The 25,927-nt window shown below is 52.5% G+C and overlaps 1 long non-coding RNA gene across 1 annotated transcript in view; it reads left to right on the top strand.

Moving 5' to 3' along the window:
* Positions 1-14,139, top strand: part of LOC131808548 (uncharacterized) — a 31,710-nt gene extending 17,571 nt beyond the window's left edge. Inside the window, exon 3 of the long non-coding RNA XR_009344823.1 lies at positions 12,840-14,139. This is a non-coding gene — a long non-coding RNA (uncharacterized LOC131808548). The remainder of the gene's footprint in view (positions 1-12,839) is intronic.
* Positions 14,140-25,927: the final 11,788 nt, after the last annotated feature.

The following is a 25,927-nucleotide window of genomic DNA, read 5'->3' as shown; positions in this document are numbered from 1 at the left end:
GTGTCCTGGGCATATGGATCTGGGTGTTCAGTGCTGCAGTCCATCCGAGGTTCAAGGGGAAGGTCCTTTGTTTCCACCCGCCCTCCATCCCCCAGCAGCCTGGGCCCTCCTGCAGCGGGTGCAGTGTGGCCCAGCCCTGGAAGGTTCGAGCGGGGATGGATGCAGGCATCACCCAGCCCAGACATGATCAAACTTTTCTCAGCTCTGGGCTTGTTCTTCAAATGAAACCTTAGGAATGAAGCCCCTGAATGAAGGCTGAAGACAGGGTGGCTCCTGAGGGTGGCTCTGAGCCCTGCCCCATCCCCTCAGGTGGCTCCTGAGGGGTGGGGGTAGCTGGTTCCTCCAGTGCCTCCAGTCTGTGATTAGGTTTCTGCCTTGCAGGTGCTGTCCCCCAACCTCTTCCCCACAACACTGTCCGAGGCAGAGTCTGGGTTTGCTGCCTGTAGGGCGGGTGAGAGATCAGTGCTTTGGAAGGGATGGTCGTGACTCAGAAGGCCCCTATGGGCGTCTCTTGGGCACCCCAACTCCCTGACAAGACCCATTTCTGGGCTGGGAGTTGACCTCTCTCCGTGCCTCCATTGCTCTCTCTCCAGGGAACATGCTGGGGGCCAGGCCTTGTGTCACCTCTGAAGGACAAGGGCTACTAATTCTTATTTCAGCCCCAAGAACAGCTTGGGGATCCCCGGCCTTTCTCTGGGTTCCTCACTGGCCCATGGAGCTGGCTCTGTTGTCTCCCTCCTATTCCTTTCACCCCCCGCCAGTGGCCTCCAAGGAGGGTTGTTAATTACCACAGTGATTTCCACCTCAATGGGCAGGTCTCAGTGGCCAGAATGGAGCTGTGGACACTCTTCCCACCCCATAGATGCAGGGGCAGGAGTATCAGAGGTGGGAATGAGGGTGAGGTGGATGGGGTGGGCAAGGGTCCCATGGGGCCCTCTGCTGGCATCGGAGGTTGGCTGGGCACAGGTCCCTGGGACAGAGGGGACCGCTAGTGGCTGGCCCCTGGCAACGTTGCTGTCATTAAGAGAGCCAGAGGAGAAAAACTGGCATGTCTGCTGGTCTTAAGTATTCTTCCCAGCCCTGTCCTCTGGGCCTTCTTCAGGGAGAGCCTGAGCCAGAGTGGGGGGACCAGGTAAAAGGTGGGGACACACTGGAGTCTGGATAGAGTGGGGGAGTAGGGAGTGAGCTGGGGTCCCAAGGCCTCACTTGACCTCAGGGAAAGGGGCCGAGGGCTGGTGAGGGATTCCTGAAGACCACGGCCACCTTGGCTGGGATAAGCTGGCGTGCAGCCCACCAAAGGCAGAGCGGAAAACGAGAAGGGAAGTAAAGCTCTCTCTTCAACACCACAGAAAGGGAAGGGAGTGGAAAATGACGCCCAGCTCAAGGTTCCTATTTCCGCATGTGCTGCTCCCTGTCACCTCAGTGTTTGGTCCCTGGAGATGTCCCATGGGAAGAAACAAGAGACTGGAGATCCCGCACCCTGAGTTGGACCAGGCAGGCCCTGGGCTAATAGTACCCTGGTGAGGCACTGACCCCACAGCCTCTGGCCACTAGGTCAGGTCGGGCTGGGTCTGTCCCCACCCGGAACCAAGGGAAACCACTGCAAGCATCCAGCCCCTGCACCTGGGATTCCCAGTGGGCTGCTGGGCCCTAGTTAGGCCTGGACCAGGGAGATACCTGTCTGGAACCTGGGCCTCATCCTGCCTCTGCCCCTTCGTTCCCCCACCTGAGGCCCTCCCTCTGTCTTAATCTGTTGCCCTCCCCCAGGCTGTCCCTAGCCAGCTCTCTCACACAAAGGATGGGTGGGAAGACAGGAAGTGGGTCTGGAGGGACCCTGAGCTTTGATCTGGCCCCAAGGCAGGGGCAGCTGTCTTTGGTCCTCTTTTCCTATTTGGCCCAATTTCCTTGCCTCATCCTCTACCTCTGTATATGGATGTCTGGGTTCAGACAGTTCCAGGGGCGCCTGGGTGGCTCATTTGGTTAAGTGTCTGCCTTCAGCTCAGGTCGTGATCCCAGAGTCCTGGGATCGAGCCCCACATTGGGCTCCCTGCTCAGAGGGGAGTCTGCTTCTCCTTCTGCCCCTCCTCCCGGCTCATGTTCTCTCTCACTGTCTTGATCTTGAGTTCTCTCTCTCTTTTTCAAATAAATAAACAAAATCTTAAGAAAGAAAGAAAGGAAGAAAGGAAGGAAGGAAGAAAGAAAAGAGAAGGCTCTAGGGCTCTAGGCCAGCACTTCCCCCCACCCTCCCTCTCCACACCCAGTCCCTAGTGGCCCATCAGGCACATGGCAAGGCCAGTACATCATCCTGTCCCCCAGATTTACTGCCTGACCCCTCCACCCAGCTGAGGAAACTAGAATCCTGGGGCTCACCTTTGACAACCCCTGTGCCCTTGGCTCCTCATGTCACTTCATCATAAGCCTCTCCCACTCCTCCCTAAATAGCTCTCACATCTGTCCCCTCACCTCTCTTCCTGCCCCCAACCCCCGGCCACTTGTGTGTTCACCTGGACGGTGGCCACAGCCCCTCAGCCTGCCCAGTTTTACTTCCCACCAGCCCTCTCCACAGGTCCCATAGAGCGAGCTTTCTAAAATGCAAAGCTGCTCACGTCTTTCCCTTCTTAGAAAACCGGGTGGGCTCCCATTGCCTATCCAGTGAAGCCCTGGTTTATTGCGCCAGCAGACCTTGCCCATTCCTCCCCAGCTCCTTCCCGGGCGCCTCCCTGCCTGAACCTTCTGATCCAAGCCTAGGGAACTCCTCATGTGTCCCAGGCCCACTAGGCACTCCCTTACTGCTGTGGCTTTGTGGATTCTATTCCTGGTGTCTGCCATGCCCATCCTGGTCAGTCCCTCTCTCAGCCCACACCTGATCTCCTCATGACATTGTCCCTGACCTCTCCAGCCCTGCTGTGACTCCTGGGGCCTCTCATGCTGGGCTGGGGCTGAGCACCATTCCTCAGTATTGTTCTTTGGTAGCTGGAAAATTCTAGGTGCTCTGAGGGCGGGCACGTGTCTCAGAATCCAGCTCAGCACCTGGTGGAAGTCCACGGACGGGAGGAGTGAACGAGCATGTCCAAATGGAACCCAACAGCCAGCCCCTGTCTGGCCCTCCTTCTGGGGGAGGCCCCATGGGGGTACAGGCCTCTGGCACCCTCTATGCCCCAGGTATATCTGGTCCTTGCAGAAGCAATATTCAGACCAGCTGTGGAATCAGATTTTTTTTTTTCCTTTTTAAAGTTTAAGCTGTTTTAGATACAGCCCCAGTGTGGAGGGGAGAGGCTCTGTGCCTCCCGCTCACCTCCACCCTTGAGGCAGTTGGAGAGAGGGAGAGAGGGAGAGAGACACAAATCCGAGGGGGGCCTAGACGTTGATCTGGCTCTACCTCCCTGACCTCAGAGCCACCCGCTTCTGTATTCATTCCACAAATGTTAACTGAGTACCTACTGTGTGTTCAGCACTCTCCCAGGTGCCGGGATATACGCAGTAAATAAAAGAGCCCATGTCCTTCCCTCCAGGAGTCAACAGTCTGTTGGGAGGAGAGACCTCAAAGAAACACATTTGGAACTGGCATGTTCCCTAGGCGGAAGGGACCAGACATGCTTCAGACATGGGTCAGACGGGCCCTCTCAGAGGGGCGAGGTTTAAGCTGAAATCTCAAAAATGAGAATAATCTTTTAAAAAGGTGGTGAGGGGGGGCATCTGGATGGCTCAGTGGGTTAAAGCCTCTGCCTTCGGCCCAGGTCATGATCCCAGGGTCCTGGGATCGAGCCCGCATCGGGCTCTCTGCTCAGCAGGGAGCCTGCTTCCTCCTCTCTCTCTCTCTGCCTGCCTCTCTGCCTACCTGTGATCTCTGTCTGTCAAATAAAAAAAAAAATAAAAAATAAAAAATAAAAAGGTGGTGGGGAGGTGTATGGGTGGCTCAGGCAGTAAAGGGTCTGCCTTTGGCCCAGGTCATGATCCTGGTGTCCTGAGACTGAGCCCCTCATCAAGCTCCCTGCTCAGAGGGGAGTCTGCTTGCCCCTCCTCCCCGCTCCTGGCTTGTGCTCTCTCTCTCAAATAAATAAATAAAATCTTAAAAAAAAAAAAAAGGAAATGAGTTGCTGGCTCGGAATGCTGAGGAGAGAGATCTAGGGAGGAGGCAGTCCAGGCAACGGCCTGAATGGGTCCCTGAATCCTTCTCCAGGCCTCAGTTTCCTTCTTTGTGGTGGGAAGCCTTCTTTCTCCCAGGGCTTTGTTGGGAATCAAAGGAGAGGGATGTGTTCAGACAGACTTCAGAGGCCATTTGATTCTATTCCTGTGTTTACAGCAAGATGGCTGCCCCCTCCTGTTCTTCCTCAGTGAGGCCCCACCACCTTTACCCTCCTCAAAAAGTACCTCACCCTGGCAGGGTCTGCTTCAGCCTTATCAGCCTCCTCATATCTCAGTGTGAATCCAATAATCAGACTCTATGAGGAGAGTGCTAGGATTTGAGACCGAGATGGGTAGAAGACACCACAGAGAGGGGTCCATGGGGAGACGAGGGCTTCCTGACCATGAGCCCCTCAAGGATAAGCCCAGAGCCTGACATGGTGCTCGGAGCACAGCAGGGACTCCTCCAGGTTTGCTGAGTGAGTCAACAAACGTCCAACCTCATCGTAGATGGGAACCTTTAGGGTAATGAGTTCTCTGGGCTGTGTTTCCTACCACAGTCCCCTTGCTTGCTTCCATTCTTCTTTCCAGCCTCCCCTGCTTGTCCTCCAGGCTTTGGGGGTATAAATGTTCTCACTTTCCCAGTGGACATTTGGCAGAGCCAGTGGGACCGCGTGTGCATGTGGGGGGAGGCATGCGGGCTGTGAGGGGGCTGGAGACAAAGGCCCTGGAGTGAGATTCAGGGCACAGCTGAACTGCCCTGAACTTTTCCTTTTTGTTTTCAAGGAAACGAATAATCCAAGAACCACCCACGGGCCTGGCGGGCCCTGCTAAGCAGGGTTGGAATGTGCTGCCTTTCCCGTTAGTAATTGTTTTTTCTGGTCAGCCTGTAACCCTTCCCCTGCCATTCCCCTGCCACTGGGGAGAGGTCCTCCCTTCAGGGCATCAGTGGAGCTGGGGAGGACACGGAGGCTGGTGTCCCCAAGGTTTCCCTGCACTTTCCCACTAGGCTGCCGCAGGGCATGGCCAGTGGGCTTCTGGATCTGACCTTGACATTGCATCACAGACCGTCTGCCTGCACCGTGATTCTTAACCCCACTCGGCTGTCAGCCTCTGCTCTCGCAAGAGGCACTGGGGGCTGCCAAGGACTGGGGTACGCCAGAAGGTGCCCAGTCTGGCATGGGTCCTGTAGGCCTTTGTTAGGGTGTCTGTGTCTGACTGTTGCTGCGTCTGTGACTGTGAACGGGGGTCAGCACGAGCCTGTGTTGGAATGTGATCTGGGACACTGAGGACCCATTTGTGGCCTCAGTGTGTGTGTGTGTGTGTACGCGCATGGGTGTGTACACAGTCAAGTGTGTCCTGGGAGGGAAAAGAGTCTTGTTCCTGAGCTGACTCAGCACCTCTCTCTTCCGCCCCACCTCCCTCAGCCGCACCCAGTTGAGGGCCTGAGCCTTTGCTCCATGGAGGAGGCAACACCCTCTGCCGCCATGTTTCTGTCATTGGCTGCCCATCCCCACCAACAGGAGGGAGCAAACATGGCACCCCGGGCCCTGTCCCAGTTAAACTCCTTGTCTTTAATCCATAGGAATTCAAGAGGTCAGAGGTTTGGACTATTTCCTGACACTCCCCCTACCAGCCCCCAGCCAGGCCCTATATTCTCCGGTTTTGGGGGGAATAATCTGGAGCACTCTGGTTACATTTCCTGGGGCGGCTGTAGCTCAAGGCAGGCTTAGGTTCAGATGGAGATGATTTCAGCAGAGTCAGGAGGAGCCCTGGGGGTGTCCCTCACTGTCCCTCTACATCACCCTCTCTCCACGTGGACCACAGCTGCCTCAGCCTCAGATAGGCCTGAGATGCAGCCTTTAGTTCTTAGAGTGAGTGCAGCCTCCCTGGTCAGGGAGTGGGTGCTGGGTGGGCTGGGTGCCCCCTTCTCTCAGGGAGGGGCCGGGAACTCAGGAGCCGGGGAGAGCCACTGGGCCTGCTGCCCCAGCCTCAGCTGACAAAGCTCTGGGTCCCAGGCTCCGGGGCAGAGGCCTGCCTATGTCCTGAGCAGTTGGCAAAAGAGGCCGTGCCAAGGCCCGGTCCAGTGTGGCCACTGAACATTTGGTGTGAATCAAAGGCTTTTCCAGCCTGGAGAGGAATGCTGCCGAGTGGGGTCTGGGAATGGGCCTGGCAGGGCAAACACTGCCCTAATTGAGGCCCTTCTAGACTTTTAATTACAAGCAGTGTTTTCCCAAGCTTCCTAAATTGACCGTGGAGACCTGCTGGTGTTATTGCCCATGCCAGGGACAGGAAAAAAAAATTGTTGTGAAAGCTTTTTCAGTAAGGTTTATTTTAGCCATGTTTTGAGGTGGAAAAGCTCACACAGTGGAGGCCGGAGCCATTTTCCTCTGAGGGCCTCCTTCAGACACAGCCATGGTCAGACGCTCAGCTCGAACACAGATAGACAGCTGCAGAGAAGGACACATGCACATCAGACACGGTCGTGGACGCGGCTGCCGGTGCTGTAAACAGCAGGCTGGAAACCCAGCCCAAGCCCCCGGAATGTTTTAGAGAGGAAAACAGGCCCTTGCCGGCTCCCCTCCTCCACCCATTATGCCCTTCAGAAAGGCTGGGCCCAGGGCCTGCTTCGGAGCCCCTGTCCCCTTCACAAGGCCTGTTCACAAGGCCCAGGACAGATTTCAACCCCCCAGCTAGGAGTTTCTTATGGCAGAAACCTTTGTCCTGCTCTTGTCCCAATCCCTGGGGAACGCGACTGTCTGGGAAGGAAGGCCATGCCCTTGTCTGTGGAAGAAAAGGCCCTGACGTTTGGCACCCCAGCTGAATCCTTGGGGGCCCTTTCTGACAGAAACTCCATAGGGTTCTGGGGAGTGGTTAGGGTACAGAGGCAGCAACCTGAGGTGTCTCTGGATGTCTGAGCACTGAGCCCTGCTTGTCCGTGAAAATCACCTGGATTCCAGGACTCTCTAAGGGCAAGAAAATCTGGATCCCCATGGCTTGGGCCCTGGGGTGTGTATGTCATACCACTGCTCACCGTTGTAGCTGGAACGCTGGAAGCACTCAGCACACGTTTGTTGAATCAGTGGGTGTTTAATGGCAGACTCTGGGCGCCCCATGCCTGCCCCCCACAGCTCTGAAAGACTGCAGTTTCCCCTCTTTTCCTCTTTCCCTTCCCTTGGTGCTCAGCGCCTGTGGATCCAGACACCCAGGCAGTGTCCAGAACCCTTACCCTGTGTCCAGCTGGGACCCAGGAATGGTGCACAGTAGAAATGGGCAGGGAGGGAGGCCAGACACAAGAATGCCTGCTCTGCCATTTGGCCAAGGGTTCCTTGGGCTTGGGCAGGACCCAGACTCAGAGCAGGAGACCAGAGGAGCTTGGGCAGGGTGAGCCTTGGTGGCCGTTACTGGCCGTTGCTATCATCCCTTATCTGGGGCTCCTGGCTCTTACACCACGTCCCTAACCGCCCCTGGAATCGGGGCCCCTGCTGCTCCCTCCCCAAACAGACCGTTACTGGGTTTCCGTTGTGTGGGGAGGGTGTGAGGGGCTGTCTGCTTAATTAATCATTTCAGGCCACCCTGGGAAACTCATTAAGCCACCTCACAGGGCTGGGAGCCGGATGCCACTCTCTGAGTTGGAACTTTCTGGTCTGCCACACTGGGGTCCATGTTTCCCTCCACCCATGTGCACACATGTGCATAAGAATGTGTGTGTGTGTGTGTGTGTGTGTGTGTCAGAGAGAGAGAGAGAAAGCGTGCGCGCCGTGCCCTCGTGTCTATGATTGTGTGTGTGTTTGCGTTTCCTAGATTCTGCAAGGAACTTCCCCTGATTCTTCTTAATTACCAGCCTAGAAGAAATCCAAGATGCTTAGAGCAAAGGTCAGACTCCACCTGTTTTCCCTGCACTTCATTTTCTGGCAGTTCCCACAATAGTACAGATAAGTACAAGATTCAGGCAATCTTTTCTAATTAAAGTAATTAAAAACCGGCGATGATTGCACCTTTCATCTGAACGGGAAAATATTTACTCATCCAAACTGCAGGCCCTTCAAAGCATTCAGGAGGTCTATTTTGACAAACAGATCCTCCCCCTCCCCCAGACCATTCTCTCTCCTCCAGGACACACACACACAAAGGCTGGTTTATTTGGCAAGAGATGGCTGCATGAGGCCCCGTGGAAGACGTGCGGGAGAGTGGGAGCCTGTGACAGGTTTTGAGCAAGTGCACACACTTCAGCCTAGTCCCTGCCAGGCCCTCCTGAGAGGGTTTCTGGGGCCTTTGGGATTTTGATTTGACCAGTGGATGCTTTGCTGTTGCTCTTTCTCCTTCTCCCAGGGCGCTCCCCCCAAGGACCCCCTGCCTTGCTGGTACAGCTCCCCTCTCTTTAGGCCTTGCCCTCTGAACCGGCTGGCATAGAACGTCAAATGGAAGAACGTGTTGGAGGCTCAGATCTAGCCCGTCCCACTGCCCATCTTCCCAGGCTTTGACCCAACTCACTCGTGTTAGGTTGCTATTTTGCAAAAGCCCGTGTGCTGGATACAAAAGCCCTTCATCAATGCTGAAAACCATTCTAAGAGCGTGGGGTACGGCCCCCTCCCCTCAAGAAACACAGTCACACAAACTTCTCGACAAACTGCCCTTGGCTCCCCCCGGGGAAATCAGACAGAATGCAGACTGCGCTATTTCACTTTGAACACTGGAGGCAAGTCTAATCACCCAGTTTCCTGGCAAATGGGGTTTGGTGTCACAAACTGCAACTTTTCCCTAACGAGGAGTTCCTCCTGTGACCCCTACCAGAGGTGCCCTGACATTCCAGGGCCAGGAGTCCAGGGGTTGGAGTCTTTGAGGGGGTGGGGGGTGTGAAGGCACAAAAGCCTGAGTGCCCAGTCCCATGGCCCGGAGCTGACCTGATCTCTGTCCCATATCACCCCCATCCCTGTCCCCACTGCCAGGAGACAGGACATGCTTTGGAGCTGGTGCAGCTAGAGCTTGAAGCAGTCTCAATGGGATTATCCACTTAGAGGCTGTTCCCAAATCCTCAGAATATGACATGAAGGAAAATTCTAGGAAACAGTTCCAGGAACACCCTGGCCCAGCTATCCCCCGAGAAGGGCCTGGTTGCCTCTGCCTGCCTAGGCCAGGCTGGACAGTGTCCTCATGATGACCCAGAGCCCTCAGCTGTCCTCCCTGCAGAGCCGTGGCCTCAAAGAGCCAGTGTGGGCAGATCTGTATCTGTAGGAAGCATGCTGTTCTAGGGGCTGGGTAAGAAAGAACAGTCAGCGTGGGTGCTGTGTGCTGGCCTGTTGGTAGATGGATGGGCTTACTCTGCGCCCAGAACAGCCTCATCAGAGAGTGGGGGTGAGCCTACGGGGTTCTCCCAGTCTGCAAGCTCACTCCGAGTCAACCATGTTTGGACTCTGGACTCCGGCAGAGCCATCCCCAAAACCCCTCCTTCCCAGCCTTGCCTCTCCAGTCCCCGGCTCTAGAGCCATAGTTCTCATCTGGGCCACTCCCAGAAACACACTGGCACAGCTAAAGCAAAGGGTCCCCGAGGCCCACCTCATATCTCAGGGGTCTTGATTCAGGCCTGACCCCTATTGGACTCTTCTTGCTGGTCCCAAACACTCTGGGAGGCCTGAAAGAAGCCATGGGACCGGGGGATTTGCCCCCAGTAACTCTATCAACCTGTGTGCGCTTGTGCCTGGCACACAAGGGCTCAAGTAGCCAGGGTTCCTGGGGTCCAGAAGCTCCTAGCCAGAGCCCAGGTGGGGAGCTTCCATCCCCCAGATGACCCACACCCTGTCCTCCTTCCAAGCTCAGTCTAACCCTCCTGCCCAGGAGGCCTGAGCCTGCAGGTGGCCCTCAGTGGGCCTGTGCTCCCTCAGTTGTACTCAGAGAATTGTGTTTGATCAAACCTAAGCATTGGGTGATTAACTTGCTTGGTGGAAACAGTCCCCAGGGGACTGGAACCCTTGTTGCAAAAATAAATTTTCCCTCTGGACCTAACTAGCTTTTGTAATCTTGCTTTCCTTTGCATTCTAGCTCCTTTTTTTTTTTTTTTTTTTTTTTTGTTCTTTCTAGTATCCCAACCGGCTTTTATCTTCTTCCTTTCCTCCCACGGAGACCCAAACAAACAGTCCCAGTAAACAAACTTTCAGGCCATGCTCTTAAAGAGACATTGCATGCTTATTGCCAGCTGGACTGTTCCCCCACCCCCGGGCTTGGGGGTGTCAAAGATCACCATGGGACACTCACAGGAAGAAGCTGGCTTAAGGCAGTTTACCAAAAAAATTTCCCTAGGAGACATTGCTCCTTTCCCACACCTCATTAGAAGACAGAACAAGAGGGAACACTTGGGTTTAGCAGAGGTCTCTGAGTGGTACTGGTGAGGTATGACTATGAGACTATTACTTTCTTTTGTCTCTAGAATCCGAAAGGATTTCTTTCTTTCCAAGCATGATTCAAAAAAAAAAAAAAAAAAAGGATTTTCCTGCCAAACTTCCTGCTCCCCCCACTACCAAGCCAACACATCTCCGAAGTGATAATATCGAACAAAAGGAAAATATGAGCCGAATCTAGTTTGCACACAACTTTCCTGGAACTTGGCTTCTTGTGACTCGGAGAGACTCTGGTCTTAATTTGTATTGTTTGTGCACAGCTGGGCTGATGCACTGAAGTCACTGTGGGGTGGGGGTAAGTGTGTGCGTGAGTCTACCCGTGTGCCAGGCTGCTGGCTGGAGGGTCTCTGCCTTGATGGGGGGGGTGGTCCTCCACAGCACTGCGTATGTGGACAAGGTGAGGACGTGGGTCACTTCCCACTTGAATCGTCTGGATTGAAAGGATCCGCAGTTCTTGGAGGGGCTGCGGGATGCTCTGGTCATGTCCATCCCCAAAGTGGCCCAGTCCAGCAAGGTGTGCGTCTAGGCCAGGATTCCACGCAAGGCAGGAGGCACCGCGGCTCTGGCTCTGCGTCTGTAATAGGTCCCTGGAATGCTGAACCGCTGCTCCCAAGCCAGGTCTGAACCAGGCGTGTGTGCGAGAGGGCTGTGGTCCTGCTGCCTGCCGTGAAGACAGGGCCCCCTGCACCCTTGCCTTGTCCCTGCTTCGAGGGCTGGCCTCCACCTGGCGCAGGCAGAACCCCCAACACCCCCAAACCACTGACTTCTGTGGAACAAAGCCTAACTAAGGTGGCTTTTCCCCTTTAAGAGAATACATTCCTCAGCGGGATAGTGGCCCCTGGGGCTCTCTCCCACTCCCACTTGGAAGCCAGGCAGAAAAATTGCCTGGTGGGCAGGATTATGGGATTAGTCAACTTTCCCAAAACAGGCCCAGAGGCTCTGGGTCCGAAATGAGTTTTGGTCTGAGCCTTTCCCTGTGATTAGTGACAGATGTGTCAGTGGGCCCTCCCTCCTCCCTCTGCCAGTCTCGCTTCTTCCCTCAGTGCTAGTAACACACTGTGTTACCTTAATCACAGGCTCCAGAAATCTGGGGAAAGCATGTTTCAGTGAAAATGAGCCCCATGGTTCAATGGCTCCAGGACCCAAAGAGGAAGATACTACTGACTGGACTGACAGTCTCTTTGCCAGTCCTTCCCTATCGCCGCCAGAGAGCAGTCCCCCAAGCCAGGCTGAGCTAGAGGAGCTGGAGCCAAGGGGGGTGGTTGGGCCTCGGTGGTCTGTAACCCCGTCTAGCTTCTGCCTCCCATTCCTGCTGGCCCTCTGTCCCCACCAGCTCTTTGGGCCCAGCTCCCAGGGTCCCCCTACACTCTGAGACAAGCTGCCTCCGAACACCCCGGCCCTCCTTGACCTAGGCCTGCCCTTCAGTCCATCTGTGAGCCGGCCTGCACTGTTTCCAGAGCTAGTGTGTCCCAGGAAACAAGCTCCAAAAGGCCAGTCAGTGGAGGCCACCATGTTGGGACAGTGGGATGTCCAAGGACGTCTCTGTGGCAGAAGCAGAGCCCGGGATCTAAGCTGGGGAGGGGTGCTCGTAACTCCCCCAGGGACCCCCATGGCCTTGCCTGCATTAGGAAGGTCCTTGCAGAGAAACTATATGCTGACAGCTGCTGTCCCTCTTTGGGGCACTCTCCCTGGGGCTTTAAGCTCTGTAAAGGCTAGATGTAAGGAAATCGAATTTTGGTTCTTTCACTGATGCCAACGGTCTCTAGAGCTTGCCTCAAAAACCTCCTGGTGGAGCTCACCTGGTGGTCTGGAGGTGAGCCTTTCCTGCCCTGTGCCAGCTGCTGGGGGCTGCCTGGCCTTGGCTTCTCTGGGTGGCTAACAGCCAGGCCACACCCGGGATCCAGAGTTCAGAGCCTGGGGCAGATTCCAGAGCACAAAAGGACCCAGGGCGGAGTTCCAGCGGAGCCCAGAGCTTGGGCAATGCTAACCCCTGACCAGACTGGAATGGGCAACAAGTCTGAGCTCTCCGTCTTTCTCAAAAGAAAGGCTGCCCCTTCTTTCAAGGGTATACTATAACCTGTGAATAGTTCTCCTGGGTAAAAGAAGTATGGCTCAGGAAAATGTTAGAGCAGACCGACATATATAGACCTAACATCAGTGGTCCCTGAGTCACAGATTTCTGGGTCCTGCCCAAGAGCCTCTGATCTAGTAGGGGTGGTGCCTGAGAATTTATATTCTCAGCTAGTTCTCAAGTGCTGCTGCTGCTGAAGGTAACACACTTTAGAACTGCGGTAATAGTCCTTCTGTCCCATTTTACAGATGCAGAAACTGAGGCCGATGGGAAGAATCAGCTTGAGGGAGGTCAGGATGATGGTGTCCCTGAGAGCGAAGGTCTCCTCTCTCCCTGGCAAGAGAACTTCCACTCTCCAGCCCTGCCTCGTGGCTGTAAGCCCAGGGCCACACAACTGGGAGCTGGCCCTCTCTGCTGGCTGCTGTGGCCCACTGGGCACAGTTCAGTGCTGGCTGTGACTTAGAAAATGTGCCTGTGGCCCCCCGTGGGTGCTGGAAATGGAAGTGGCATGTTTTGGCGTGTCTTGGCCTCCGGGCTGAAAACTGTTTATTTGGACTATTAAGAATACAACTTCAGCTGAACCACAAAATCAGCGGAAACCTTTATCTTGGGTGGCACGCTCTGGGCTTCCTCCCACTCTCCTGCGGGCTTGCAGAGTGGGGCCACATTGGACAAGGTGCCTCTGGGAATGATTCCAGGGCCTCTTAGTCTCTGCTCCAGAGAGATTAGTCAAGTGTATGGGGGGCTACTCTTCTCGGTTGCCTCTGTGCTGATGATGGGAAGGGAGGTATTAGGAGAGGACCCGAACTCTTTAATCAGAGACTGCAGGGCCTTTGGGGTCTCTTGAGTTGAGGGTGGGGCTTCTTCTGTAATTGGCCAAGACATATCTTCTGGGCCATCTTCTGCTACCCCAATGATCACTGTCTCAAATTATCTCCTTGTCCTTCTCCAGCCAAGAAATGGGTGAGTTCACAACACCCACTGCCCAGTCCAGCACACTGAGGGCTTGGCTCTGACACCACCCGATTACCCCTTTAGTCCTTACCCCTCTGGGCCTTCCTGGGCCTCCATAGTGGTAGTAGATAAATCAGGTGTGTGCTTATAACCCTCCTTGAAGTTTAAGCTTCTTGCCACACAAAACCCAAGCCTCGGCTTCCTCAAGTAGCTCCAAGAGGAGCCAGCCCTCTTGGCCTTAGCTGGTCATGGCTGGTCACTGTGTTGAGAAACGATCTCATGATTGGGTGCTCGGATGACCAAGATCACTCTTTCCTCCAGCTGCTCTCCCTCACCCACTCCCTGCATGGTTGCTGAACAGGCCCTGCTCTCACACCTTCCAGGGCTCTGCCAAGACACCCACTGGGCCCCTGCAAACACTGATAAGACCCGTTTCTAGAACCTCAGATTTTAAAATTCTACATCTTATTTTGTTTCTGAACGATTCCAGTTGGCAATCTTGTCTCCCTAGCTACACACTATAGACACTTATTGGGGTAGGAACTGAGTTTTCTGCCAATCACAAGCCCCCCACCCCCACCCCTGCCCCCATGACCCACCAGGAGTCTGGGTTGGAGCTGATGAGTGATTTTGGCATTCACCACCTTGGCTAATGACCTTGTCACAGAGTGTGCATACATAAGGGCGGGAGGAAGGGAGGCACTGGGACACATCTGACTTCCTTTGTCTGCCTCAGCAGCTACCTTGGGATGCACCCCTGACTCCAGCGGGACCCCCCCATCCCCAACACACACTGGAAATGGGGTGAAAGGGCCAAATGCCCAGGAGGCAAGCGGGTGATGTCTCCTTTTGGGAAATGCCTTCTCATACTCTGCCCAGAGTGGATTCTAGCAAAGGGGGTGGGTGGCCAGAGTGTCAATGGAAACTGAAATCTCTAATCTGTTTCTCCATCCTGGCTCCAATCCTTTTTTTTTTTTTTTTTTAAGGATGTACAGCAAAGAAAATAAACCTGCCTGGGACTGAGCTGGGGGTGGGAGAGGTCGGCAGTCCAGGGAGTTAAAAATTAACCAAGAGCATGAAGAATTCTACATCGTTTCACAATTGGTCCCTTGTTCCCGCATTCATATAGACCAGTAAAGAGGATGGGGAAAGCGGGATTATAATGATAGAGAAACAGCAGCAAAACACAACGTGAAGCTGGGGAGGAAGCTGGGGAGGACGCCGTGGGTTACCCATTAGCCTGCCAGGCCAGTGGCTCAGGGAGGCGAGGGCCCTGGCTACTCCGTCGCAGGCCTGCTGGTCCAGGTGGCCTGCCTCCAGCTCCACCTGGGCCGCTGGAAGTTTCTAACTGGGAGCAGGCCCTTTCCCGGGTTGGGCCCTCACTGGGCCCCGTTTCCTGGAGAGGCTGCAGCGGTTTTCTAAGCTGCTAGTTGGGGGGCCTGGGGCGATGAGGGAGGCCTGCGAGTGGAGGCTGCTCTTCCAGGCTGGGGAGGGAGGGCCTGGGGCTGAGGAAGGAGACAAATTGAGGGAGGTGGCTCAGCAGTTCTTGTCCTGGGACCTCACACTCAGCAGACATTGCTTTTCTCTCTATAGAACCGGGAACTGTCCCAGACCAAGGAGTTTGCTCAGGGTCACACAGTTCTTAATGGGTTGAGCTGGAGGTTGATGGAAAAGCCTTGCTCCCCAGGTCTCTGTGAGGCCACTGGGCCCCGGTTCTCCTGGGAGATGTGGCCTGCCTCACGGAGCCCAGGACAGACTGGGGCGCAGGATTGCCAGAGGCTTTGCCTCCATGTCTCCGGGTGGTGTGGAGGGGGTGGCCCCGGCTCAGAGGGTTGCCTGGCCTCCTTCAGTGGGTATTGCTGCTCCCCACAGAGCTGAGCCCACACGCTAATCATCTGGGCAGGCCTGACTCCTCACCAGAGGTGTGAACATGCCCCAATGTCGGGACCAGAATGAGGCACTTTCATAGACAAGTTGGAATCCGTCTGTGAGTAATAAATTGCTCTAGTCCCTGGGGCCATTTTCCATCGTAAATCTGAATGATTTGACGCTGCAGATCCTCTGGGCTGGAGCCATTTCCAGGGCTGGAGCCATTTCCAGGGCAACAAGAAAGCTTGTGGGGACTCTCCCAGGGCAGGGCCAGCAGGGAGCTGAACCCCTCATCTACCTCCTGCTCTCCTGTCCCCACCAGTTTTGGCAGCGGGGGTCCTGCCTTCCTCTTTGAGAGTCTGTTCTGGTCTTCCAGGATGTGCACATGCCTGGCTATCCTCAGATCCCTTAACCGGCTGCCTCCCAGCTCCTGGCTACTCCTTCTGTGGCTTCCTAGCAGGTTCTGGGCAAGGGTCTCTCCCGACGTGTCCTCTGTGCCCACAGCTTCAGGGAGCACACCGTGAATCTGACCTCAGAGCTGTGTTTCTAGTTCAGGCTACTTTTCCATGTTTCTGCTGGAAAGATTCTCCACCAGCATGTCCCAGGGGCCCCTCAAACTCATGCTGTCCAACCAGAACTCATCTTTCCCCTGTCCCCTACTCCACCCTCCCAGAAGGCACAGAATCTCTCTGGAATTGCCTTTGGCATCTCTCTCTCCTTCGTAACCCAGGCACCCCCGAGGTCTGCTTCTTGACCCCAAGAAGTCACATCTCCATCTTCCCTTCCCTAACACTCTTGAAATTCCATGTATTGGATTGTTTATTGTAGGAGACTCCCGACTGTCTTCCCCCTTCCAGTCACGTAGCTCATATTCCTGAGCCATCATCCCAAAGCCAGGCCCAGAGCATGTTCCTTCCTGATTCCAACACCCTCAATGGCTCCCCAGTGCCACCAAAATAACCCAAACTCTTTAGCATAGACTCACAGTCTCCACCCTGAACTGACTCTCAACCCCGCTTTCCAGTCTGGTTGCCCACTGTTGCTCCTTAGAAGCTATGTGTTACAACTGTTCCAGACCTCTCCCTCACCCCAAATCAGCCTTGCACTTACTGATGTGCCATGATGTGCCTGTCATGTGCCTTCTGCTTGGTGTGATCAGTCCTGCCTCTGCCCCACACAAAATCCTGCCCTTTGTTCAAGACTCAGCCCAGACACTGAACACCGAAACCCAAATGATGGTTAAGACCCTGGGAGCCCAACCCAGACTGACTGGGAAAATATGCACTTCTATTAATTCTAGTGTTGGACTTTTTGTCACTTAACCCCTTTGTGCCTTGGTTTGCCCATCTGTGAAATGGGTATAATAGCAGTAGTGGCTGCCTCATTGGGCATTGGAGGACTAAGTGAGACTATGTATAAAGCGGAAGAGTGTCTGGCATGTGGCCAGCACTTTATGTGTCTAGGAATAGCTACAATACCCCAGACTGTGAAGCTTCCTCTGATAGCCTAGGCCAGATCTCCAATCTTCATAGCATTTCCTTGACACTGGTAGCAGCACTTACCACATTTGGTTGTTGTGGAGTCAGAATCCTTTGATGTCAGGGACTCCTGGATGGCTCAGTCGGTTAAGTGTCTGCCTTCCGCTCAGGTCATAACCCCTGGGGGTCCTGGGATTGAGCCCCGCGTCTGGCTCCTTGCTCAGCGGGAAGTCTGCTTCTCCCTCCGCCCCTCCCTGCTGTGCACATGTGCGTGTGTATGTACAAATAAAATCTCTCACACATAAATAAATAAAATCTTAAAAAAAAAAACCTTTGATAACAATTGGGCAATTGTCAGAAACTGACAAGGGAACAAGGGAACTTTTATCACAGGCTTTGGGATGGGTCTTATAGCACCAAGGGATGGGTCACATTAGACAGAATTATTGCTGGGGTGCTTCACCATGGAAGAGGTAATGGAATTATGGGGATTCATACCACGAACTTCAAATTGGTCCCCCGAACCTGTTTCCCCACATTTCTTAGTCATACAACTCCCAATTTTTTTGCTGTCATGAATAAAGACTACATTTCCCAGCTTCTCCTGCAGCTGGATATGGTCACTTGACTAAGTTCTGGCCGAAGTGTCATTAAAGGGTAGGGAATGCCCTTCCTTGCTAGTAGCCGGATTCTGGAGCTAGACTGAGTTGAAATCCTGGCCCTGCCACCTGCCACCTAGTTGTGTGACCTTGGGCAAGTTACTTAATCCTCTCATGCCACAGCTTTTTTAGCAGTAAAACAGAAATGAAAATAATATTGACATAATAGGGCTATTGTCAGGATTCTAGAATTAATATTTGAAGAGTGATTTGAATGGCTCCTGGCACATGGTGTGTGCTCTCTAAGTGTGGCTCTGATGAAGAGAAAGGTGGCCAGACTTGAGGACCACGCGGGGCGATGAGGGAGACCCCTCCACTGGGGGCTCCCCGAACCCTTAACACTTAGTGGGCCTCCAAACCAGCCTGGAGTGCTTGTCTCTGACCGTGTTTATGGGCGAGAACAAGGAACTTCTGCCTTGGTGAAGCTACTGTCACTCAGGGTGATTCAGTTATTTGCTGCCGAATGGAATCCTAAATGATACGAGGCCATGTAGGTCCAGCATACAGCTCTGTCCACTGTTCCAAGTTGAAGTCTCTTGAGACTGTGTCTTTTTGTGCCCATTGAGGTACATCCTTTCAAGACAGGAGAGCTTTCTGTGCTATGCTAGTGTTTATATGTCTTGTAAAGTCCTACTCATGATAAGTGCTCAGTAAGTAAGTACGGAATGATGGGGAAAATGAAGCTAAAAAGTGTTGTTCTGGCTAGGCAGTCTTCGTCATAGTCTGAAACCTCCAAGGGAATCTTTGTTGGCTAGTTGCAGAAAATCGTGGTAATAAGGAAGAATAGTGCTTGATTTTTTACGGAGAAGTGCATTATATTGTTTAACCTGTATGACCACCCTGTGGAATAAGTCCTCCCATCAGCCTCACTTTACAAACGAGGAAACTGGGCTTCAGAGACATGGGGATCAAGGTCTCAGATCCAGACAGGAGAGCCAGGACTCAAACTCAGGCAGTTTCACTCCAGAGACTGGGATCTTAGCAATTCTGCCATGAAAGTGTCTCCAGGGCTTTTCTCTGTTGAGCCCTTTGTCGAGGAAGTTGAGATCACCGGGAACCCTTGCTTCTCTTTCTGCTTTGGAGGTTTGTCTGGAGGGTTGAGCTTCTAGGTGAAAAGGTCAGCATTTTCCTGAGGTCAGTGGGTGTGAAGATCCACACAGACCCTGACCCCCTACATGAACCCAACCTCTCTCTCTTCCCTTCTGTTTTTTTGTTTTTGTTTTTTTTTGTGGCCATGACCATGACCAACGGCCGGTCTGACCAGCTGATCTTTGGCAAATGGTGACAGTGATCGCTTGCTTCATTCTGCTCCTGCCTATTGTGTGATTTTCAGCGTCTTACGTGCTATTAGGCCCTTTCATGTTGTCTTGGCAAGAAAAGCTTCATTTTGAAAGATAAAAATAAAGAATGAAAGACTCTGTCTCCCCAAATGAAAATTTCAAGGTGAGATTTTAGGCAACAGAGATTTTGGGGTTGGAGAATTTCCTGCTCCCTCTCAAATCACTCCTTCTGCTTTCCCTCCTCCTCTTCCTCTTCCTCTCCTGGTCCTTCTTCTTCTTCTTCTTTTTTTTTTTTTAAAGATTTCATCCATCCATTTGACAGAGAGAGATCACAAGTAGGCAGAGAGGCAGAGAGAGAGAGAGAGAGAGGAGGAAGCAGGCTCCCCACCAAGCAGAGAGCCCGATGCTCTCTCGATCCCGGGACCCTGAGATCATGACAGGAGCCGAAGGCAGAGGCCTAACCCACTGAGCCACCCAGGCGCCCCCTCCTCCTCCTCCTCCTTGTTCTAACCACTTCACATTCCCCTCTCTTTTTTCCTGATCCCAGAGCCCACATGTCCTTCATGGCCCAATTTTAATCTCTGGTTCAGGAGGACCTCCCTGCTGGTTCCCATGCCTGTGGGCCACCCTGTGTCACTCAGGCCACCCCTGGCTCAGGGTCCCCTGGCACTTACAGTCTGGGCTGTTCACTTTAGCACTTCTTCATACACTGGACCAGTCCTCCAACTGCTGCTTATGTTTTTAGTTTTCTTACACAGCTTGCTCTCAGAGGACCAAGGTCACATTGAATTTAAATTTCCAAGGATATTGTTGCAGGAATTTCTCCCTTGGGAAGTCTTCTTCAGTCTCAGGGAAGTTCCATGACCTCTTCAGTCTCTTCCTGTCCTGAGTTTGAAAGATTCTCTATGCTTCTTTACATTCCTCCCTGGTGCCTGATTCAGTGCTGGGTAACAGGTGTTTAGGAAGGAATTACTGAGCTGTCTTCCTCTTCCTGGAAGCAAATGCAAAGGGCCATTGAGCAATGGTGCAAAAGCTCTCCTGCTTTCAAAGATCTCCCAACGAGGAGGTGACACAATTTCAGGCTTCGGGGATCAGTGCTTTTTTGAGACCACTTGGTCACGCTTGGTCATGCACCCACTGAAGCATCACCCCTCTGGTCTGGGCAGCCTTGACTGACATGCCTCTGGTCCAGTTTTTAGGCTGGAAACCACAGGTGGCCCTTCCTGAAAATGACTCAACAACCAACTTGGACTTAGCACCAGCCCCCTCCCTGGGCTCCAGGTAATGAGTCCCATAGGACCAGGCCAGGACTATAGAGGTCCCACCTTTTCTCAGAAAGATCCCATTGCCAACCAGAGACAGCCATGGCAAAAATTTGGCAAAATTCGAGCCCATGCACTTTTAAGCCACAGCTTCGTGGCTTCCTGTCGCCGTGGCCTCATTCCACCACACTTCATGGTACCCAGAGGGAGGGAGTTCATCTCAGACAGAAATATCTGTTTCCCCCAGTGACTTTGTCCAGGACTCAGGTCTACAGTACCCAGGAACCTTCTTGGAAAGGGGCTAAGAGAGGTGTATCTTACCCTGCTCGAACCTGGACCCCTGGAAAATGTGGCCCAACACAAGCCCATTCTAGACAAAGCCAGAGGAGGCATTTGGGCTTGGCTTTGAGTTTGCACTGTGACCAAGTGTTCAGAGGCCCTCTGACACCCTTAGAAATGGCACCCATGTTCCCAGCATTCAGCTCAGTACTTTCTTGCCTGCCTCTTTCTTTCCCGTAACACTCTGGGTCACAGGGTAGAATGAATGGAGTTGTGACTGAAGGCACAAGTGGGAACAAAGACCCTTTCCTTCACATTGCTTGAGACCCCAAGACTTTTGCATCTTGTCAAGCCTGAGTTAGCTGTCCCTAGGCCCTTTGTATCCACTCCTGGAATGGCCTTAACACCCTCACCACATCCACATGCTCCCCAACCGTCAGGGTGTGATTCAGTTCTGCCTTCACTACCTTCCTTTCTTCCTTCAGAGATCTCTTTTCATCCTTTGAACTCTTAACTCTTGACATGAGCACCACTCTTGAGTGGCATTCAACATTGTGACATTGTTTATTGCCTCATGTGGCTATGAAGTGTGTTGTGAGTTTATTTTCCATCCACTCTCTGCACACTTTAAACCAGCTCTGTCTAACAGACATATAAGGTAAGCTCCATATGTGACTTTAAAATATCCAGTAATCACTTTTAAAAAGTACAAAGAAACAGACCAAATTAGTTCTGATAATGTATTTTATTTAACTCAATGTATCAAAAATAAGTGGGGCCAATATAAAAAAAAAAATATTAATGAGATATTTTACCTTTTTCTGGTACAAACTCTTCAGAATCTGGTATGTATTTTATACACATAGCACATGTTAATTTAGCTGCTCTATTTCCACGGAAAACTCTTTATCTGTATTTAGATTTAATGATGACCTCTCCTCTTCCATTTGCCCAATATGGAACCAGGGACTCATCTTGGCAGCTCTAAGATGGAGCCATACAACCAAAGGAATTCTGGGAATTGTAGTTCCCAGCCTCTCTTGGTGAGACTGATGAGAACGGAGAAAAGGATGGTGGTGATACCTGAACGGACAATGGGCAATCTTTATTCCTTGGATGAGCACTCCTAGGAGTGAGTGGGAAGAGTTGCCAGTTGGGAGGAGCAGCAGCAGCAGATCAAACCCTGGGAGGGAAGGCAGTAAATCCAGAAGGGCTCCTGATTAAGCCCAGAGGAGAGGAGTCTCTGGTATTTGGGGGAGGGGGGAGCAGAGAAGGAGGAAAATGGAAGGAGAACAGTGGGCTTCTGGGAGGCTGTGAAAGTGTTCTGGGCATCCTGATACTCCACGGTCACAAGGTGGTCGGGGTTCTAGCTCACTGACATCCACAATGGGGGCTTTCACGTTTGTCTCTCTGCATGACTCTGGGCACTAAGATTTGCTGGGACAAAGGTGTACTCCCAAGGTCTCAGAAACTATGAATTCAGAGGCTGTGTGTATCCCCCTCCTCCAGGGAGGCTTCCCAGTTAACAACCCCCTTAGTCTGAACCCCTTATTTTGACACTTGCTCACCCACACAGTGCCATGGCTTGTTTTTGTGCACGTGCCGTGTCCCTCCAGGTAGCCCTTTGGGGACAGAGGCCCAGCCTATCTTCCGTATCCCACCCATCCTGGAATGTGCTCCACACAGTGGTGCTGGCCTGAGCTGGGGCAGAGGCCAGCAGGGAAGAACTCTGGCATCACCAGAGTCCCCAGGGCTGCTCCTGTCACCAATGGGCAAGGGTCTGGAAGAAGGGACAAAAGTCCATCGAAAGCCACTTTCCTTTATCCCGGGGCAGCCAATCTGACTGAAGACTTGGAGGAGCAAACTTGACTGAAGGAAACTAGAGAGTACTGGAATCAACCCTCAGGCTATTGAAAGGAGTAAGGCAAACAAAACCTGGGTGTGTTGGGGGTGGGGCCCAGTTGCCATGACACTGAGGGCACTGGGCCATAGTCACCAAGGCTGGGCCAAGCAGGGGTGAGGCTCTGTGGGGGAATCTCCCCTCAGCCACCAAGTCGTCTAGGGGAGGCTGGCAAAGCATTAGAACAACTACCTCATAAAGAGGAGACCCCCAAGTGAGGACACCAGCTTCTGACCAGTGAATGAGCCACTCACCTCTCTTCCTGGGCATCAACTCCAGATATTGGAAACATAGTAACTATGACCTTTCCGTTCCTTCTTAAGAACTTTAGGGCTGGGCTCAAGAGGGGCTAGAATCCATGTAGTCAGGGCCCTGATCTTGTGGATGAGGAAACCGAAGTGAATTTGCGATGAGGCTGGAGTTGGGGTTTAGTCTCCTGGCTCCTCCCCGAATGCTTTTCCTTCTTCCCTTCGTCCTTTCTACTTGCCTCACCTCAGATAGTCTCTCTTTTGTCCTCCCTCAGGACTGGGATCTTTTTTCTGATACTTCATCTTCTGAAGAAGAGATAGCATTCTCCATGTTGTTGATTTCAGAGCAAGCTTTGAGGGCCCGGTGCATTTGAGGACGTTATAAACGGTTCGTCAGTTCTCATCTAGTGATCTGGAGGCAGAAAGTCAAACCCCACGGGGCTGTTGAGGAATCCAGACAGCAAAAGTCAGATCATAGTGCTTTAAGCAACGAAACACGGAGGATTTGACAAGACTTGTCTTCAGAGACTCCCCACACTCTGAAACTAGCCATACTTTGTGCTTGCAATTCCAGTGTCTGGCACCAGATGGCAGTATTGTTCTGTTAGGAATTTAAGACAATTTGCTAGTCTGAGATAGGTTTTCAATTTCATCCGTTCCCTTCCGTTGGTTCCTTCGTTCATTCATTCATTCGACAATTATTTACTGAGTGCTTTCAATATGACAAGCACTTTCTAGGTACTGGGAATACAGCAGTGAACTAACAAAAAGCTGTGACCTCTTGGCCTTTATATTCTGGTACAGGCAGGGGATGAATAAATGAGAAAAGCAGTTGGTATATCATAGGTGCTATGAAGAAAGATAAAGCAGAGAAGGGGAAAGGAGGGCTTGGATGGGAGTACATTGTGAAGTTAAAGGGAAGGTCAGAGACGATAAGAGCGATAAGAGCGTAGAGACTGATAGCTGGGAAATGCTATGGGGCTTTTAGGCAGCAGGTGAAAGGCAGAAGCAGAAAACGTTTGCATAGGAAGGGGCTGTAGAGGGGGTTGTGTTATATTTGACAGATGGGGAGACTGAGGCTCAGAGAGGAAACCCAAGGACAGTCTGGAGGGCAGAGGCTGGCAGCCTTGGCTCCCAGGCCCCTCATACTCTTCCCTCCCTTCTCAAAACCAGTCCTGGTCCTATGGGAGCCTGCCCTCAATTTGGCAGAGACGATGAACTCATGAACTCACCAAATGCTGTTTGCTTCTCTTCCTGAGAACATTTTCCAGCCTACTTTACAGTTACCAAGTTCTGGTCAATGCATACTGGGCAGGGGTGATAAACACCAATTCCTGTGGACTTCCTGCGTGATCTTCCACGTGCTCCTCTCTCCCCATCTGTGCAGCTAGAAGCACAGGAGTCCAGAGCCTTGGAGGATGAGAAAGTCACTAAAAGGAGGGAGACTTGGGGGGCCTGGGTGGCCCAGCTGGTTAAGCATCTGCCTTCAGCTCAGGTCGTGACCTTAGGGTCCTGGGATTGAGCCCCGCATCAGTGGGGAGTCTGTTTCTCTCTCTCTCCCTCTGCCTGCCCCCCACCAAATAAATAAATAAAATCTTTAAAGATAAATAAAAAAAAGAAGGGAGACTGGGCCCCTGGATGACTGCATGAAGCCATGGCTGGATAACCCTGTTTTGGACTGTGGCATGAGCGAGTTTTGTGTGGACATCACCAGGGACAACCATGGACTGACAAGCCATTGAGATGTGGGGGTTGTTTGTTACAGCAGCGGGCTTACCCTAACTATTACACCCTCACGATTGAATTTAACTGAATATACGTCCCTCCCACCGTAGCTTCCTATGTTTTCCATAGGAGCCACCTTGCTATTTCTGCCTGCCTGTGCAGAGCCCTTTTCTCTCTGTTCATAGCTCCCATTTTCATCAGAGGAGCCATCCCTCTTCTTGGTGAAGCTTTCTCTCATGGAGCCTCTCTACCATCACCCTGAGGGCAACATGGGACCCAAGTGACCATTCCGAGTACACGGTCCTCTTGGCCAAGTAATTGGTTCAGGGGCAGATACATAATATGATAAATCTTGCCTGAGATGCAAACCATGGATGCTGGAAAGAGGGTCTCTCCTCCACTACGGTACTGAACAATGGGAGCCAAGAAAGCCCAAAGCTGCTGGAGCTGTTTGTTGTCCAAGGACACAATAAAGAAGCCAATGGAAGATGAAACCAACATAGAAAAAAAGAAGGCCAAAGAGCCAGAGAGAAAATCTGACTCAACCACATGATTCCAATCTTGCCAGAAGTCCTGCCGACCTTCAGTTTTCCTGGTTACAAGAGCCAATTACCTTAAATAAACAAACAATCAAAACACCCCCCAAAAACCCCAAAACTGATCAAGTTTTTATTTCTGTCACTTAGCACAGAAAGAGCACTGATTAATAAGTAATTATAGAATGAAGATGTATTGGGACCACTGCTCATGTTCAGAGCTACAGACTACGATCAGGTGGCAGGTAAGTCAACACCGGCCACGAGGACCTCCTGGTTCCACATACAGATGTATGTGGCAGGTGGGCTCGAAGTCTATGTGAAGAGCAGAAAGACCAGTTGACAAGCTGGGTCTTGTTTGTCCGCATTTGAGGTTGCTGGCTTATCAGGATATAAGAGGAAATGTGCACCTTTTCCTTTAACCTTCTGGAAAAGCTGGCTTTTCAGTTCTTGAGGTCTGAGCTTTCCTTATCATTGCGAGGGAAGTAACAGTCTTTGGTCTGTGTTTCCGGCCAAATGGAGAAGCTGTCAGGCAGGGGTGGGCTGCCCTGAGATTTGGGGGGCCCGTGCCCATCTGGTGGTTTAACAAGGTGTCTATCAGGAGGCCCAGGAGAGAAATAGGGCTTCGAGGGGACCAAAGGCGAGAAGTGTTGGAGATTCTATGGGGCCGGGGACATGGACAGCAGAGATTGGCCCCCATAGGATTGCTGAGGTGGGCAGGGGCTGCTCTGTGCCTGTGAGAATTGGACCGCAAGAGTGCAGGCTCAGAAACCTGGAGGAAGGTCTGCAGGTCAAGACCATGTCAGAGTAGAGGCTCCCCCTCAGCCTGGACCACGTGGGCAGTGCCAGGCTCTGGCACTGGGGTAGGTGGGTAGGCACTGTCCACACCAGAGAATTTAGAAGAACAATTCGTTAACTCAGTAAGAATGCAGGGGAAAGTCCTGACACCCCAAACATTGGATTTTTAACATTTTCACTTTTGTTGATTATTAAAATGCACGCTTAGTGGCAAAACACAAGAATATTGAGAAGGTGGGTGAAGAAAATGAAAACACCCAGAGTATAGACGAGACCCTGAGAGTTAGGGACTTGTCTGAAGCATCCTGACATGGAAAGGCATGCTTTCTGGGGGTAGCTGGGTGAAGA

This window comes from Mustela lutreola, chromosome 9, assembly GCF_030435805.1.
Source record: "Mustela lutreola isolate mMusLut2 chromosome 9, mMusLut2.pri, whole genome shotgun sequence".
Classification (NCBI taxonomy): domain Eukaryota; kingdom Metazoa; phylum Chordata; class Mammalia; order Carnivora; family Mustelidae; genus Mustela; species Mustela lutreola.
The sequence above is the reverse complement of the archived record's forward strand: the minus strand, read 5'-3'. Positions and strand labels throughout refer to the sequence as shown.